The sequence below is a fragment of the Toxotes jaculatrix genome, chromosome 5 (genome assembly GCF_017976425.1).
Source record: "Toxotes jaculatrix isolate fToxJac2 chromosome 5, fToxJac2.pri, whole genome shotgun sequence".
Taxonomy (NCBI): domain Eukaryota; kingdom Metazoa; phylum Chordata; class Actinopteri; family Toxotidae; genus Toxotes; species Toxotes jaculatrix.
Window position 1 is genome coordinate 18959194 of NC_054398.1, and position 17523 is coordinate 18976716.

Sequence of the window (17523 nt, forward strand, 5' to 3'; positions counted from 1 at the left end):
GACTGTAAACATGTAGGGTCTATATCTGTTCCAAACAGCCACACTAACAGGCATGGCGAAAAGCCTGCTGTCATAAAGAGGGGTAAAAGGCAACGAATTCTGCAAATGAGGATAATGGTCCATACTTTTGGACAAACTGGCGCGTGCACACTCAAACCTCCGCAACTGCGTAATTGGGGCTGGCACAGGAACCCGGTGCGTGCCTCTCAAATTTTGAAACATCAAACGTCTGTGGCCGTGCAAACTGTTGATGATTGACCTGCTGGTCCGTAGAACCCCCAGCCAAATTGTTTCCTTTTCCACCTCTTTCCAAAACACACCAGCAGCCAGAGAGCTGGACATATTTTAAAGACAAGCAGAATGAGGAGGCAAAGTAGAAAACAACACATGTGCTGTTCAATGGTGACATTTTGTTATGCAGCATAAATGTAAATGTACATTTGTCCGCAGCTCCCATTACAGTGTCAAAGAGTAATGGCAATTCCCACAAACACAAGAGCACAACTCGTCTGAGTATGTACACATTAATTGCTGCAGACATTTCACACAGCCACAGAGACCATACTGAGCTCTTAAGGCATTTATGGAGTTGCACTCAGTTGCACTCATGAGAAGTGACGGAAGCTGAGCAGAGGTTTAGAGAGAAGTTCAAATCCTGCGTTGCTCCTCACCTCTGCACACCTGGCCAATCAATGCACAAAGTGGGCGTGCTTGTAGGGAAGTGTGTGGAGGGGGATCCAGATGCTGGTAGACAATCTGACAAGCAGTTTGTTTGAAGCACGCTGATTCCTTATCAGTCACATCTGATTCTGTTAAGTGAAAGCCTTGTCCTTTGTCAACAGAACATAATTGTTGCATTATAGACTATTTGTTTGTGGTTATGGATTATAGTCATGGTATAAATGTAACCAGACAGTTATACTTGTGTCTTTAATGTGTGTGTAATATATTTATATGTGTAAGTACCAGTGATACTAGTTGTCTCTGTAGACATGAGCAATTTTTGGTACAAGTTCACCATCATTTATAATCAGTGGTTAATTGTAATAATGTCAGTTGTACCAAAGTTAGCCAACAGATTTGAATGTGAAAGGCTTGATCTTTAAAAGAGTAATTTGAGTTTTATTAATAATAATAATAATAATAATAATAATAATAATAATAATAATAATAATAATAATAATAATAATAATAATAATATGAACTCTTAGTGACAACTCAGCAAACTTGAAAGCAGACTTTGAGTTAGGGAGTTCAGTTATGGAGGTTGTTTGAGTCATTTCAAGATGTGATTACTAATTAAGTTACGAGACAAAGCTTCATGCACAGTTTGCACAGTGCTGGTTTCCTTTGCATTTCTGATTTTTTGTCTGCAGTTCTACACTTTCAGTGGCTGCCACCCTTCAGCCTGTCCAGTGATCAGTTAGATAATCTCCCGCTGTTGTCAGCAGGACAGTAGAAGGCCAAACTCAGAGGTGGCTGTGATAGATTACTGTGGTGGCCTCTGCACTGTTTATCAGACCTCATCCTTTTTTTTTTACTGCCTGCATCTATCAGGCTCACAGTAGTTAAATACTGAAGATAAAAGCATATAGTGCAGGGCCCGCATAAAAACAGCCACTCAGCTGATTTATTAGGTTGTCCTCCACCAAAGATCTGTGATTCTCAGGGCCACAGTGCAATGACGACTGCCCCGCAACATGCCATGTGTCCAGCGTTGTGTTGTATCCACTGACAGCTCTATCCACTGTGCCTCCTGGCAGTAATTGTCACCTCCATAATGGCTCTGTTTTTCTGCTTTGATGCATTTTCTTATGTTGGTGAAACATGGAGCTACTTGGAACATAGTGTTCTCCAGGTGGCTGGCTGATGTCGCAGTAAAGCCTAGCCAGTGGCACATGTTGCCACACAATTTTCCGTGCCACAGGTGATTGTGGTGGTGCTGCTCCCTTTTTTATTCACTCATTGAAATTCAAGGGGACTCTCGATTTAATAGGACTTTGGGAAACACATCCCCTGTGTCCTGCACGTGGTTAATCTGAAGCTGACACCACAATGGTTGTTTAAAATGTGTTGCCTGCAGTCCTTCTCTCTATTTGATTGACATTTAGAGATAGCAGAAGCTGATGGAAAGGGTCTGTTTGCTCACAGCGATGCAGGAGGAGGCTGGGGAGCTGAGAGAAAGAGAGGGGAAAAGATAGACAGAGTGATAGAGAGAAAATGGGAGAGCAGAGCATCCTGAACTATGATAACCTTACGTCCTCTTCTGATGACACATGCCCCCATCTCTGACTGAGTTGATTATGGTGACAGCAGCCTTTGCTCATCTGAGTCTAGCCTCTGTACCACATTCCTCTGATGAAGACACTGGGAAGGAAAAACAGTCTTTGTTGTTTGCTTTTGGAGCAATGCCTCTGTGTATCTATGCCTTTACTGTGTCTCACTATAGAGGAGAGGTTTCTTTTTATCAGAGAGATAGATCTCCTTTTGAAAATATCAAATGAAGGTTTTGATATTATATATATATAAAAAAACAATTTAAACAGGTTGAATTCTTTATTCTGCAGACCTGAATTATGCATTCCAGGCATAGAAAAAAAAGAAATAAACAAAATCACAAAACAATACAATTTAACTCTTCAAACATTAACAGGCACACTGACACATACAGCAGCTGTGCAGTGTTGAAGTAGTGTATTATACCCTTGCTCTGCATTGTTTATCAATAATGTTATCAATATTACAAGGAGTAGCTTTTTTTTCAGAAGAGACACAGAACCAGACAATGTTAATCCCTGAGAAATTACATGAACCGGACAATGTTCATCTCCTGGAGTTAACTTTACCAGTCTGTTGATAGGGAGTCTGAGAAAAAAAAAATGCTCTTTGGACTCCTTCACAGTTTTGTGGCACTATAACGAGCTACTGATGAACCACTGTCAATACTCTATGTTACTGAAATATTTCACTTGTCTGATTTTATAAATTCCTTTCATCTGAACTATCAGGTGTTGAATGGTTATGTGTAGCGTTAATTATCTACTGTGATCATGTCTGGGCTATTGATCTCTTATAGATGCTGACGTACACGTTGTCCTCGTCTGGGGCCACATATTTAATGTCAGGGCCTTAGTTAATGAATGGCTACAGTTAAGAGTTTGTGTTACTGACTAAATGTAGAGTGAAACCATAGATAAAGAAGATTAAATGTAATAGTCTGTCATCTGCATCACTGGTGAGGGCTTGGACGTCAGTTTTCTGAAAACATCTCACTGTGTGGTCGAGTGTCTGCTCCTCTGACACAGCTTAGTGGATCTCGTTGGCTCCATCGCAAGACTGGAATGTACTGCGTGTGTGTGATAATACGCCTTTTTGTTGTGAATATTTGTGTGTGAGAGAGAATGTGTTTTGTTCTTATTCTTTTTTTTTTAATTTATTTGGCTGTTTTTTATCCAGGATTGTCTCTAGAGATTGAAATCCTGGCCAAAATGGCCACACAGTATGTTACACAAACCAGCATTCACAGAGGGAAGGACAGTACGAAAAGACGGAAGAACAATAAAAGGCATTATAAGACTGTAACGGGGGTGGGCACATATATGCTGCATACACTAATGTGTGCGTGCATATGACTGTTTGCTCATGCATGCATGTCTCAGTCTCAAGAGATTCTCCTCAGCCACTGACATTTTTTCATTGCATCATGTTGTCTTATTTCATCTCTTACATGAGATCATGAAGGAAACGTAGTGAGTGAGGCTATTGTTCGTGCCTTTTACGTTTAGTGGATTCCTGCATGCATTTTCATTTCCGTCTTGTTGTTCTTCTTATTCTATAAATTTAACAAACACGCGTTCGGCTGCAGTAGACACACAATATATGATTGGAATCTTCCAGCCTGACCACAACCACCGCTGCCGTCACCACCGCTGCCACAGTCCTTCTAAGAAATAGATCACCTCCAAATATCGTGTTATGTAACCTTTAAACAACTGCAGATTTCTCTTTCTGCTTCTTTCTTGAGAGACACGGGACCACAAGCGTGCCTGGAGGCCAGATGCAGATGATGGTCTGTCAGTTTGCGGACCCATGGTCAGGCCATCATGATGACATTAACACTCTAAGAATGTCTGTAGCACTCGCTCGCAACCATCTTTCCACCCTCAGCTCGAGCAATGTAGGCTAATTCTCCCCTGCAGAATGTGGATTGTTAGGAGGGATTGCTTGTAGAGTTTGTTAAACCGCAGTGCTCGCGCTTTAGGTAAGCCCTTTCTGGATTGATTTTTTTTTTTTTTCTGTATGAAACTGTATGAAAAGCTCTATGAAATTTTTATATAGTACGATACACAGTATAGGCAAGACTATAGAGGAACCCTTAGGATGAGTGACTTTTGACTGAATTCCTTTTGACACCAGTCATTGATTTTTGATCTGGGGTGCAAACATCTTCTGAGCCATGTGTGATACGGCCTTTTGACCAATCGAGCAATGTCGTGCAGCATCAGGGTGTGTAAGTGAGGACAGATGAAAAGAGATTTTTTCACGCATCACAGAAGTCCCTGTGGATCTGCTCATGACATGCACAAGAGCTTCAAATACTTTGAGGGGGTCAAGCTCATTTCCATTGGCTCAGTTGCACCACCTGATTCCAGTCTGTCCTTCTCCTCCTCCTCCTCCTCTTCCTTCTGCTCCTCCTCCTTTCTTTTACTTGCTGACCTTTTTTTGTGATAGCAGTCCTGATATGAAAAAGTGTTTCATGAAAGAAATATTTAAGCTTGAGCTCGTGCTTTGAAACCCGCCATGATAGTGTTGACAGCAGTGACTGGAGCGCCTAATTAGGCTGCCGATACTGCACCTCTGCGAGGGCTTCTCTGATGCAACTTGGAAAGAGCCCAGCTAATGCCACCTCACACTAAAACTGTGAAGATAAAGCCTCCAAAATAACTGATTAGTGTTTACCCTATGTCACCTACATCTCCAGCATGGATTTACATGCTGGGTAAAGCTGTTAAGCTTTTCGTACACTGAGCTGAAACTTGAGGTTAGTAGGGGTGAAGGAACTGGGCTTGGCATATCCCTCATATTTGATGTGCAGCTTGCTGAACATAAATCTCAGGCTTGAGTTCCGTCTTGATAAAATATCTGAGGCAGGAAAGTGGAATGGCTGCCGCCTGTAAAGCCAGCTTCCTGTATGGAGGCTCGCTCTGCGGGGCTTGTATGAATTAAACATGGACCAGGGCCATTATAAATGACAGGGTCAGGACAGCCAAATAGGGATGTTGGAAAAACAATGCGACCAACAGAATCTATCATCTCTGCCAGCTCAGTGAAACTTTGTCAAGTAAGGCCAAGTCAGCAACTATAAGACTACAGCTCCAGTGAACACTCTAAATAAACAGAGCCTCATTCAAATGAGTATGACACTAATGGCTGAAGAGGAGCGCAGTGACGCTGGTTGTGTACTGTGGTATTGCTGTTGGTATGTTGTGAATGATAATCTGATAGTGGCTGCTTATTACCCTCTATTAAGTCACATCTGCACAAAAAATAAAGATGTTACTCAGCGTCCATGACAGGCTATTTTTCATGTGCTAACAAAATTCTAGGTCACCTACATTAGGTTCTGATTAGATACAGGAGTTTAGGAGGCACCTTGCAGCAAACAGTTGTTTTCACTATTGATTCATCTCCACATTATTCTCACATTTAATTCATTGATTGATCATTTGGGCAAAAAAAAAAAAATGTCTGTCCAGTGATCCATGATTCTAATATATCATATTTACCAACAACAGCAAAGATAGAACCAGTAATTTTGTTGAATTTTTTGCTTTAAAAAATTGCTTAAGTGATTAATCAATGATTAAATTGTTGCCAATTAAATTTGTCTTTATCATCTACTTGATGACAATAATTTTTTGGGGAATTGAAATGATTTGCCAGTTACTCATTTTAAATTATTTATGAAGTAAAAACATGCTCTTTTTTCAGCATTTTAACATGAGGATTTGCTGCTTTGTCATATATGACACTAAACTGCATATCTTAAGGTTTTGGTCAGATGGATAAAACTGGGTTGAGAAAATAATCAGCTGGTGAATCAGTAATGAAAATAATTGATAGTTGCAGTCCTGATGTACATGACCTATATTGTTTAGGTGAAGCCGAGCGTATGTGCAAGGTGTTTGTGATACAGTGTCTGTTTACATGGTCTGTGGCCTGTGAGACACGCTCCACTTTTTCCCTTAACAAATGAATTGCACTTGAGTATTTAATGAATTTACAAACAAAGCCTCACTGGCATTTCCTGACATCGCTGACTTGCCACTAGCAAGACCTCTCTTCAGGCACGTTATTTTTAACGTGAAGTGGTTTGTTTTCACACAGTGAGAAGTATGGAGAAGAAAAATAGCAGCTTTACAGAGAAGTATATTTCATAATGATCAAAGAGATAATGTTTGTCAAATCCCCCCTTATTAATCACCATCTATCAGTTGCTTTCATCTTCAGCTGTGTCGCAGCAGCCTTAAATGCACTGTGGAACTGCTTCCTCTCCAGGCACTGGTTTGTCACATTTGTCCAGCCTCTCTGTCGATGATGGGGTGACACTGGGTGTCTGGCAGCTCTATCCAAGTCTCTAACTGGATAAAACTTGGACTCCCTGTTTGTTTCATATGTCTGAGCTCTGTTATCTGGACCAGGAACAGACGCTTTGATGAAGTGGACACTTGAAAAACTGTGGAGGTTGACCAAAACACATCTGTCTCTCTTGTCAGGAAAATAAACCAAACAAGTACTGTATATAATTAACACACAGTCTAGGGTGATCCTTACTGAGCGTGGCTGAGCAGTAAACACTGTTCGTTGTGTTTAGTTCAGAGACAAATTTCAATAAAGGAAAAAAAAAATTATGAGATACCACATCCTTTACCAGTAGTTCAGTGACATGTTTTTCATGTGTATATAATCGAGTTAGTTTGATTTGATTGTTGATAAATGTAAATGATCCTGGATATTTCCATGGTTTCAGAAAAGGCTCAAGATTGATCTGCTGCTGTTCTTGGAGCAAGAAACCCTTTATCCTGCAATAACAGACTTTGTGGCCACTTTCAGACAGAGGAAACAAGTTGTGAACTAAACATCATCTACTGAAGTTTGTGGGGTTTTTTTTGTTAACAAACAATTGCTTATTTACACACACAGTAGTTACAGAGGAACTGTAGGGTTGTTTTTCTGGCCACCTGGAGATTGTAAGTCCATTATTCACTCTTTTAGTTCTTTTTTGTTTGTAATAAATGAAATGTCTTACTTTTCAGCTGCTAAATCCACCACTGTGTTCACCAGCGAGTCTCTATTTTTGTGAGTCTGCCTTTTGGTGCTGAGTAGGTAGTGTACAGTCTGAGTCTTTTAGAGCTTTTTTGCTAAAAACAGTGACCTGCTGTGCTGCTACCTCCATAACAACAACACTATGAGACTGGTAAGAGTGAAACAAATCAGTAAAGCTGTGGGGCGGACAGCTAAACAATGAGCTGAAACTCACTATAAACATCCATAAAGCAGAGGGGAGTGGTAGATTCAGGTGATAATTCTCTTTATGTCACATTGTCATTTGGTACATCACTATAAAAAGATATTTGTATTATTAAATGATTGATTATTAATTGGTTAGTGGGTTGATACTGATCCAGAGGTAAATGGCCCAACTAGCATTTTTATTTTCACTGAACCCATTCTTAGCTACATGTACGGCTGCTCTTTTCCTCTGAGGCATCAATAGATCAGTGAGCAACAGCATGATACAATAAGGAAATCAATAAAAATGTAGTCTTGACAAAGCCAAAAGAGATAAGGTCAGTTTAACTGAACTTTCTGACTGTACTGAAACTGTGGGACCAATAAACCTGACATTTAATCATAACATTTTAATAACATTTATCGCTTACATGAGAGTATATATTGTATAAATTTTCAATTTTCATTATATTTCAGTAAAATCCTTGAATTATGGGGTACTCTGTAGGGTAAGCTAGATCTGCAGGTAAATTAGATTGGTTCTGTAAATTAGATTATTTAACGCACACCCCTGGAAAATGAAAACACAATCAATCGTACACATTTCCTGCCAGGCTTTGATGTGTAGTTTTATGATCGTCTTTGACAGAAGCACTTTAGAGCTCAGACATGCTTTAGATAAGATATGACCATGAGTTTTATTTTAACTACTGTTCAGCTGCAGCTTCTTTCTCTGTAAAATGTACAGCCAGTGCCAGCCAGTTCCGATCATATTATCTTTACTTCAAAATAAGAGCATGAGTTGTCAAATAAACTTAATCCAGGATTAACAAATCAATTATTTACTTATGTTTGAAAAACCAAGTCAACCAGGTGACGATTAACATGATAATTTATGCTCTCACGTATGATAAGGCCTGGATTCGTAAAGCATTATAGGGTTTAGCAGGGTTTAGCTGAGTTGTTGTGTGACTGTTTTATTTTTTTGATATCATAATCCACCAACGACAAAGATCTCAGATATCAGATGACATTTGGAAACTGAACAAGTCCTTTTCATCCCTCGACTTTATCTTCTGTGCTTTCAACGTGGGGCCTTTTCCCAGCCATAAATCCAGTCTCTTACAAAATGCTCTAAAAACCATCTAATTGTACAGTGCTAACCAAACAGATTCCTTTGTTGATTACTGCACAGACACGCGGGCCAGCTGGAAGGTTTCCCTTGTAGATTTAGTCCTGAAGACAGAAATGCAGACAGAAGAAACATTGGTGGGGTGGCAGAGTAGCTAAGTGCTCAGAGATACCCTCCTCAAACTGAAGGGTCAAGGATTTGATTTGCACTCAAAAAAAAAAAATACAAGTCATTTTAAATTCTGTTAACCTTTTGGGTCCAGATCATTTCATGTCTGATCATCTGGGATGATATTAAAACTACAGGAAGACATCTATATAGTGTCAGATACTGTAGGCAGATAGAATAGTATTCTTTAATTGGTCCAGGGAACACATTTACATCTTATTTCCCTTATATCTTAACTTAGATTATTCCCATATTGATTTTCCTTTTAAGCTGTAACATGGTTTTGTATGTGTATCACACTGTGGGTGTCCTGCAGTGTTAGTATGACTGTATCTCTCACATTCTTCCTTGTCAGATAGACTGTCGTCTAGTGTGGTCTGAAAGGTAAACAGGACCCAGGGGGGTCTGGGAGCTCCAGTCTGCATTCACTGCTCAGTGTCAGAGTCAAGTGTTGGCTAATGGAGCCTGTCAAAATCCCTGTAGGCCTAAAACCGCCTGTCTTCAGAGGCCTTGTGTGTGGATGTCAACTGAGTACAGTAATACCCACCAGCCCTGCAGCTAGACTCAATAGTGTGCTGTCATACTTGATTTATACACTAAGGGGAGAGGAATAAATGATACAATTAATCTTAATTAAGCCTTGGTAATCCAAACAGAACTCTATTAGCTGTGACTTGTGTGACCTCTAAATTGAAAATGCCACTGTGTTGACTTGGTCAATATGGTATCAGGCCTGCCATGATTTAGATCTTAGATGCAGCTGTGTGGCAGTATTTTCATGTTTTTTTTGTAAATGTTTTTTTCAGTTTATTTGATTTGAATTCCATAATTATTTGATTTCCTGTCATGTGCAGGGCTTGTGTACTTGTATCTCAGTAGATAGGCAGTTTAACTACAGTGGATCCACATGCAGTGGATGCGGGCAATACACACGCACACACACACACAAAGAAAGGATAAAGTCTTTTTGATGTTGCTTTATAATGATTATTTTTGTAAACTTAACGTAACATGAAGTATTATTAGTCAAAATAGACTGTAAAGATGGCATTAACATTGCAAAGCACTGTAACATTGTTACATTGCATTGTTCTGTAACAATTAGCTAATCAGCAAGTTCAGAGAGAGACCAGAAACCAAATCATTTCTAACTTAATGTGATATTTGTGTTCGAGTATAATGGTCAACTTTGCACTTAACTAAAGTACAGAGGTGCACACCAGTATAAAATCATCACCTCTTACATAATGTTTACAGGCATACAATCACATATATACATATTCATTCATGTAAGAATAAAACAGATTTATATAGAAAGAGATGTGGCTTTATAGACTACTGTATATTCCAGGGTATATTATTTTTTTATTGCATACAATATTGCTCAAAATCAGTGTACAGTCGTGTGGTCTCAACATTAGTGTGGTCCATGTGTGTACTGTCTGTCAGTGTCATCGGTGTATATTGTATGTATAGTAACTTTGTGGATTTAGCTCATGAGACTGCTTAAAGAGAGACAGTTACCATCCTCCTCACTATATAGAACCTCAGTCCTCTGCTCCTGGTTTGCAGTGAGCACTTTTCATTCATGCTGCAGAAACACTGCTGGTGGATTGACTGAACTAAGCTCCCTCAGCTCGCATTACCAACAACTATTATATGAGCTGGAGACCCACACAAGTGCAGGAAAGTAGATGATCCCTGCTGAAAAAAAAAAGTCTTAAAATTGTACATGCAGAGTTTGCCATCCCCTGTAAAAGTTAATTTTATTTTCTTTTGTTTATCCTTTATTTATACAGGCTAGGTTAGCTGAGGATACATTCTCTTTTACAGCAGTGGTCTGAAGGATAGATAAAACAATGTCAAAAGCACAGTCACAAACAGAAAAGAATTAATAAACAACCAGGGTGCAGACTGTGTTGAATAGGGAAGTACAGAGAAATTATTGCACAGCCTTAAAGTTACAATGTGGTATGTTTTGATTTTTAGGTGGTTTTGCAGAGTATTCCATGAGATCCGTTTGCTTACAGTAAAAGCAGTCTTTCCTAGATCACCTCTTGTATGGGCTCCTTTTCTGACAGCCAATCGTTGGAGCAAGTTAAATATGGACCAGAGTTCCAAAAATGAGATATAAGATGGCAATTTTCCGATGGGAGCTTTGTACATAAATAAATACCAGTGTTTATTATGTCCCTCTGTCATCAAAGACCAACCAACCTTATCATGTAAAATGCAGTGGCGAGTGTTGTAATTATCTCCAGTAATGAACCTGAGAGAAGAACGGTGGACTGGATCTCAGGAGCTAAATGTGGAGGCAGCGTCACGTCTATAAAATTACATCCCTGTAATACAGAGAGGAAAACTTTAGTAACCTTCTTTTTACAGCTCAAGCTGCCTCTGTTTCTTTACAAGAAGCCACAAGGTTGTCTATGTGATATCTAAATGTAAAATTCTTATCAATGCAGGTATTTAGTGAGACTCATAATGAGCATAATAACAGGGCAAATCAAGACAGAAGTTCGAAAATTACCGCATTCTATCTCTTCTCTGGATCTGATGAACTGAATGAATTAGGTTTTATTTGAAATGATTACCAATTTAAAATTTAAAACTGTGTCTCAGCTTGCATTAAATGTGAATTATTTTGCTGGCTAAGTGAATAGAATAACGACATAGTAGTAAATAGCATCATCTGCGTAGAGCTGCATGTCATCCTTAAACATCTTCTTTAATCGATATTTAATGTGGGCTGTGAACAAGACAGGACTCAGCACTTCTAAATTTACAACCCATATCACAGTTAACCGAGTTTGTCAGAGTGTGTGCTTAGCTGTGATTAGAAAGAGGTGGTGCCTCCGTCTTTTTAGCCATTTATTCGTCAAAGCCTCATGGGAGCTGTGGCTGTTGAATGTTGAAACCTTTACCAACAGTCAGGCTATACACTGCTTTTCTGACAAGTGATCTTTCTGTTGAAAATTGCAATACATCAAAGGATGTGCCAGTTGGAGTTGCCATGATTGACAAATTATTTCTCTGTGTGTAAAAGCAAATGGATAGCTAATGGCTAAATGCATTTGCCACTGTGTTGCTAAATCAATCACCCACGATCAAGAAATGGAAAACAACATGATTTCATCGGCAGTAGTCAAACTTGCATTTGATGAATGGACACTGACATTGACCTCCGGCTGTTTGTGGTGGGTGGGTATAATAAATACCTGTGTATATGCTCTGCTACACCAGGGACTGTGAATGCTTTTTAAAGGCTTACCTTGGGTCATCCCAAGGTCGCTGAAAGAAATCACATGATGTCAGTGTCTCCTATGGAGCGCACAACACTGCAAGTGTTTTACCTTCTTTGTGCAATGGAAACTCCATACAGTTTCTCTGCCAGTCATCATGGATCAGCAAAACATCCAGCCAAGGAAATTTGAAAATACTGAGTATGTTCTTCCCAGATGGTGTGCCTGCTATATCAGCCAAACATGATGTGCATGTGCCCTCAGCTGCACATACAAACAAATATAAAATGCTCTCGTACACATGCAAATATAGCTACAGGCTTGGTTTGTCACGCACACTCAGCCATGGTTACATGCGGAGGATACGGCATGGGGATACGTTCCCTTAACAGACTTTATCTTTGGATTCCTGAGTGGAAGGCTTATCTGGCTGCTGAGGCCCAAATCAGAGTGCATGTGTGGAGGAAGGAGCACTTTCCTTGTGCACTAGAGGAATAACAAGCCCTGCTGGGTTTTCTTGCCCAGCACAGATTAGATCAGAGCCAGGGCCTGATGGTTTGGTCTGTCTGAGAGCTCCAAGTCTTTGGCTTTTACCACTTGGACTACGTGGAGGCCCTCTCCCCAGGGAACAGTCCAGTTGAGGCCAAGCGGAGTGGAGTGCTGCAAGGAAAGTCCAAGTCCAACACACACTGGTCTGAGCACCGGGAAGTACAGACAGGAAATGACCTGGGCCTTTGGAAGTCATTAAACCCTTAATCTGATACCACAGGGATAGGACACACTTCAGCGGCTCCCATCGCCTCTCCTGTGGATATTTTATTCAGATTTTCCAGTGAATTTTTCAGTCTGTAATTTCAGTGTTTTTGCTGCCGGAGACCATATTTGTTTGATTTGATTTCTGATGATGGCGTAGCTAAATTATTAAATCCAGTAAAGTGTTTTATCTTAAATATTTTAAAATCCAACATATTATGGCAAAGTCAGATAAAAATGATCTTATCACCAACTTAGTTCCAACAGAGAAATCAATATAATGTGGAAAATCAAGCACTGATCAAATATAAACCTTGAAAACAGAAATCACAAAAAACTAGATTTGATTTTTTTTTCTTTTTTTTTTATTGGTCTTTGCTGATTTTTTCCATTTCTTTATCTTGTCTTTTTACTTCTTTTTGGTTGTTCTGTATGACAGTGATCCTCTTTATGTTGCTGTATGAAACAACCCCCATGAACATCAAACTGGTAGGATAGTGAGAGGAACAGTGCTGCGCACAAGTCCGGCAAAAGGGGGTGTTTAAATTTTTTAACATATGCCATTTTAGCACTTTAATTATTGAACGCTCCCAGCGAGCCGTGAATAACTTGTGCATAATGCAGACCCAGAGAAATGTTTCAGCACCATATATTCTGAGAAATTTGGCTCATGCCTCTGCTCAGCGTAGTACTCATTACAGTTTTCTGAAAGAGAATCTGTGTCCTGTTGCATCACAGGACTCAAAAGTTCCGCAAAATGTATGGACACCATGAAAACAAATTAATAGAGAAGATGGACTTAAAACATAGTGATTTATTCATTAGGGCTCTTGTGGTTGAGTGAATACCTTTGTAAATGTATTGGTGCTGATATAAAAGCATGCCAGCACAGATTACGGAAGACACAGAGGAGAATCCAGATACCATAAAATGTCCTTTGCCTCACCTACACCTGCAAGAGAGGAGAGAACATGAGAGGAACAGTACATGATGCTTAAAGACATTACATTTTCTTGCTCAGTGTTTTATTCCAAATAGCTGATAACTTTATTACTGTAGTTCAGATTGGGGCAACTCAGACCACAGCTCAAAACATTCAATCATTATTTCAACAATAACGTGTATCTCCACTGGCTTTGCCTTTAAAGGGTAACAGGGCTCTGCTGGCACAGAGTGTCTTTGCATGCACCAGGCTCTTATAAACACTCCTGACACGGGGTAGTGTTCAGTGTATCCTGGGGCGCACATGCCTTCTGTAAATTGAACCAAATCTCTTTTGCTGTAAACAAAAGAGGAGTCAGACAAAGCTTAACATCCAGAAACAAAGGAAGATAAATATTACATCTTTCAAGAAATTTAATTTTTGCAATTTTAAGCCTTGAAATACAACAATGAAATCTAGGGTTTCATGGTAAATTAAACACATGTTCTCTCCCTGTGCCAACACTGAATCTCTGTTTAAACAACATCAGTCAGTGAAATCCCTATTACCAGCAACGCTCTGCATTTATAGATTAATCCAGTCAAATTCTTTTGCTGAGGTGCTGCTAACTGACAGTTATTTTTGTGTCAATTTCCATGGCAATCGAGTGAGCATATTTAGGGGGTGAGTGCTTGACCAGCTGAGGGAAAGTGACTTGACACGTGAACGTGAAAAAAACAAATGTAGGAAAACATGGGGAGGATAATGTGCTTCGACAAACAGAGGCATGATAAGTGCATTGTCACTGCCGTCAGTTTGGCATTTTGGGCAAAACTACTTAAAATGTCCCTCTGTTTCCTATGCAGCACTTTGTGGGTTTTGGGCCTGGTAATGCTTAGATTGCAGAAAATATGAATCTGGGATAAATGCATTATCTAAAGAGGCAAGTTTGCTGTTTTTCTCTTGGAGGCAATATGAAGTAAAACTATGAAAATACACGGGTCCTAGCTCTTTTCTCCTCCCTCAGTCAAGTTGTACAGCACATCTGGACTTTCAAAGCTGATTACTAGTTTTTTTTACTGCCAGGGTCAGGCTTTCACTTATCAATGACGTGATGTTTTATGTCGTGCTAAATGTATCTGCTTGGATCTCTCTCGCAGACTATAACAAGGTGTTTTGGTATTATGGAGTGAGATTAATTTCAATACAGTCTTATGAGGTAAGTAATTCATAGCATTCAAAATTCTGCTGTGTTAAAACTCAACTTATAGCACATATTGTTCTTGGCAGAGGCTTGTGAGCAGCAAGGATCATGTACGATTTTTCCCTGATGTTTACAGTGCTCAGGCTTAACCAAATGACAAGTGTAAGCTGTTAGAGAGGTTTCTCATTTTTGTCAGTTTACTTAAGACAGCCTTTCCTCCATTAAATGACGTCAAACAGCCACTGGGAAGACTAAATAGGGCTTTTTAGAGTCTGTTGCCGTCTACACAACTGTCCTCACGCTGTTCTTAATGGGAGATTTTAAGTCCCTCCTTCTCAGCTGATGAAGGGAGAAAAGTGAAGGGGTGGAGATGCTTTATATTCTCGAATTAAGAGCTAAAAACGTTGCCTTAAAAGTCTCTGTTTAGGGTATCAACTGTGTATGTGTTTCTCATAAAATGTTATTGATAGAGGAGGGAACAGAGTGGAGAGTTTGTAAATGGAAGCCTGAATCAGCCTGCTTCCTTCCTCTTGAGGGACCACACACTTTATGGATAACTTCCTCCTCTTCTATGGTCCAAGAACGGCCTGACGTGTGCCGGCGCCACGCTCTGTGATGGCAACCAGGATAAACGGTACAAATGGCGGGGGATACATGGCAGCTTAAAAGCCTTTGTCCCAAATAAAAGTTACAGAGACACAGAAAGGGAGAGGGTGCTGTCAGAATCTAAAGATGAAGACCAGCCATGTGAGATGGAAGCTTATTGGACAAGGCCGTGACGAGGCTGAGCCCACTGCTGCTGCTGTTTTCTTGGGAACAGGAAGTCTGCTGTGGTGCCCTGTCTTCTCTCTGCCTCTCCTTCTGTTTAGGTGCCAGTTTGCGTGTCTGCTGTCTTTGTCGATCTGCTTTCTTTCTTTTCTTTTTTTTTTTTTTTTTTTTGGAGCACCAAAGCTTCATAGGTCAAGCCGAAATCTCATTCTTCCCATTTCATCACAGAGCAAAATCCTGTTTTACAGTAAATCACCTGACAAAGTTATTCAGAAAAACTGACTTTTATGAAGGTCTGCTAATGTTTGGAGGATTTGGCGTGAGGAGAGGAAAGTTGACTTGCATGCTTCACTGAAAGCCCGCAGCTGTTGGCTGATTCTGAGTGGTACCCTAAATTGTTCCGTAGGTTTTCATCCTTGATGATTGTTTGTGTCTGGTATTTGAAAGACCAATAGCATGTACTTCAGATTCCTCTGTGTATGAAGTCCTCCCTTAGCAGCCAGACACATTCTCCAATAGCATATTTACACCCCAGGAGAATAAAGTGGCCAGTCAGCCTAGGCAATGTCACTAAATTATTGCTTACAGCTTGGAATCTGACCTTTTCTCCCCTGATACTGATTCTGATACATGAACTGAGGGTATCTGCCAATACATAGTACCAATTCCACTGCTCTCTTTTTTCCACATTTAAAATCTGTAATTCTCACTGCCTGGAATTTATTCGGGTAATTTGTATGTAACATGAAGCTTTAATGTCAAAAGGCTCCCAACTAGAAGTGGAGACATTCATATACCATACATTGTTCTTTTAGCCTTGTGAAAAATCTTAGCCAACAGAATTTGGCTGTGAACACTACATTAATATGACAAACTTGTGAGCAAACAGTTGCTTATTTACACGTCCAATAGAAATGAAACAACATTATCATTCATTTAGAGTCAGTCACCTGATGAATGTAAATCAAATATTCCCTCCCCTTTTAACTTTGTTTTGGGTCTCCACCAACTCCTCTGGGAAATATCTGGCTCTGTAGCTGGTAAATGCTCTACTGTGTTCACTGGCTAGCCGCTAACTTTCTCTGTTTCACATTCGGTGTTTGACAGACCATGTGTTTTAGCTTGTGAGCTAAAACAACACTGACAAAAGCAGTGAGATCGAACCAAAGAAGTGAAACTGTCTTGCGATTAATTGCTAATATAGAAACACTGGTTAAAAATAAGCTTTCTGAGGACAGTCTGTTTCCTTCTTTCTCCTCTCTAACTAAAATTTACTGTCAAAACATGTAGCTCCTCCGTACTGTGTCTGAGTTGACTGCCAGCCATGACTGAATGAATCTAAGTGACAGCAGAAATTCCAGATTTTATCTTGATATTGATGAAAAAATGTGGATCATGGTATACACACATGGTCAATATCTGCATCCCAATAATGCCCACTTTTATTACCATATGTCCATCCGCAGTAGATTGAGAATAATGCTAGGTATAAAGATGCTGCTGTGAAGCATCGGGTAGGCAACATTGCCTATCTTTAACTGGGAACAGTGACAAATTCACTTAGAAATTCAAATTTGTGTGTTCAACAGGTTTTTAAAAAAATATAAACCAATCACATTTCACTGCTGCAGAGTGAAAATGTGGGTCTCCAAAATGTCAGTTGCTTAACGTCTGACAAAGCAGGCTTGTTTTCAGCTTGTCAGTTGTGCATTTTTTGAGTTCATCCAGTTGGCTTGGAAAGAGTTTCACTAGCACAAGTGGGAATTTGTCATTCCATAAATGTCCTTGTGATCCTTCATCTGAAAAAAATCAACAAAACTGA

General features: G+C 39.8%; 1 protein-coding gene across 2 annotated transcripts in view; it reads left to right on the forward strand.

Moving 5' to 3' along the window:
* LOC121181616 (cGMP-inhibited 3',5'-cyclic phosphodiesterase A-like) overlaps window positions 1-17523 on the forward strand; it is a 136990-nt gene that overhangs the window by 44779 nt on the left and 74688 nt on the right. The gene's annotated exons all lie outside the window — the stretch shown is intronic.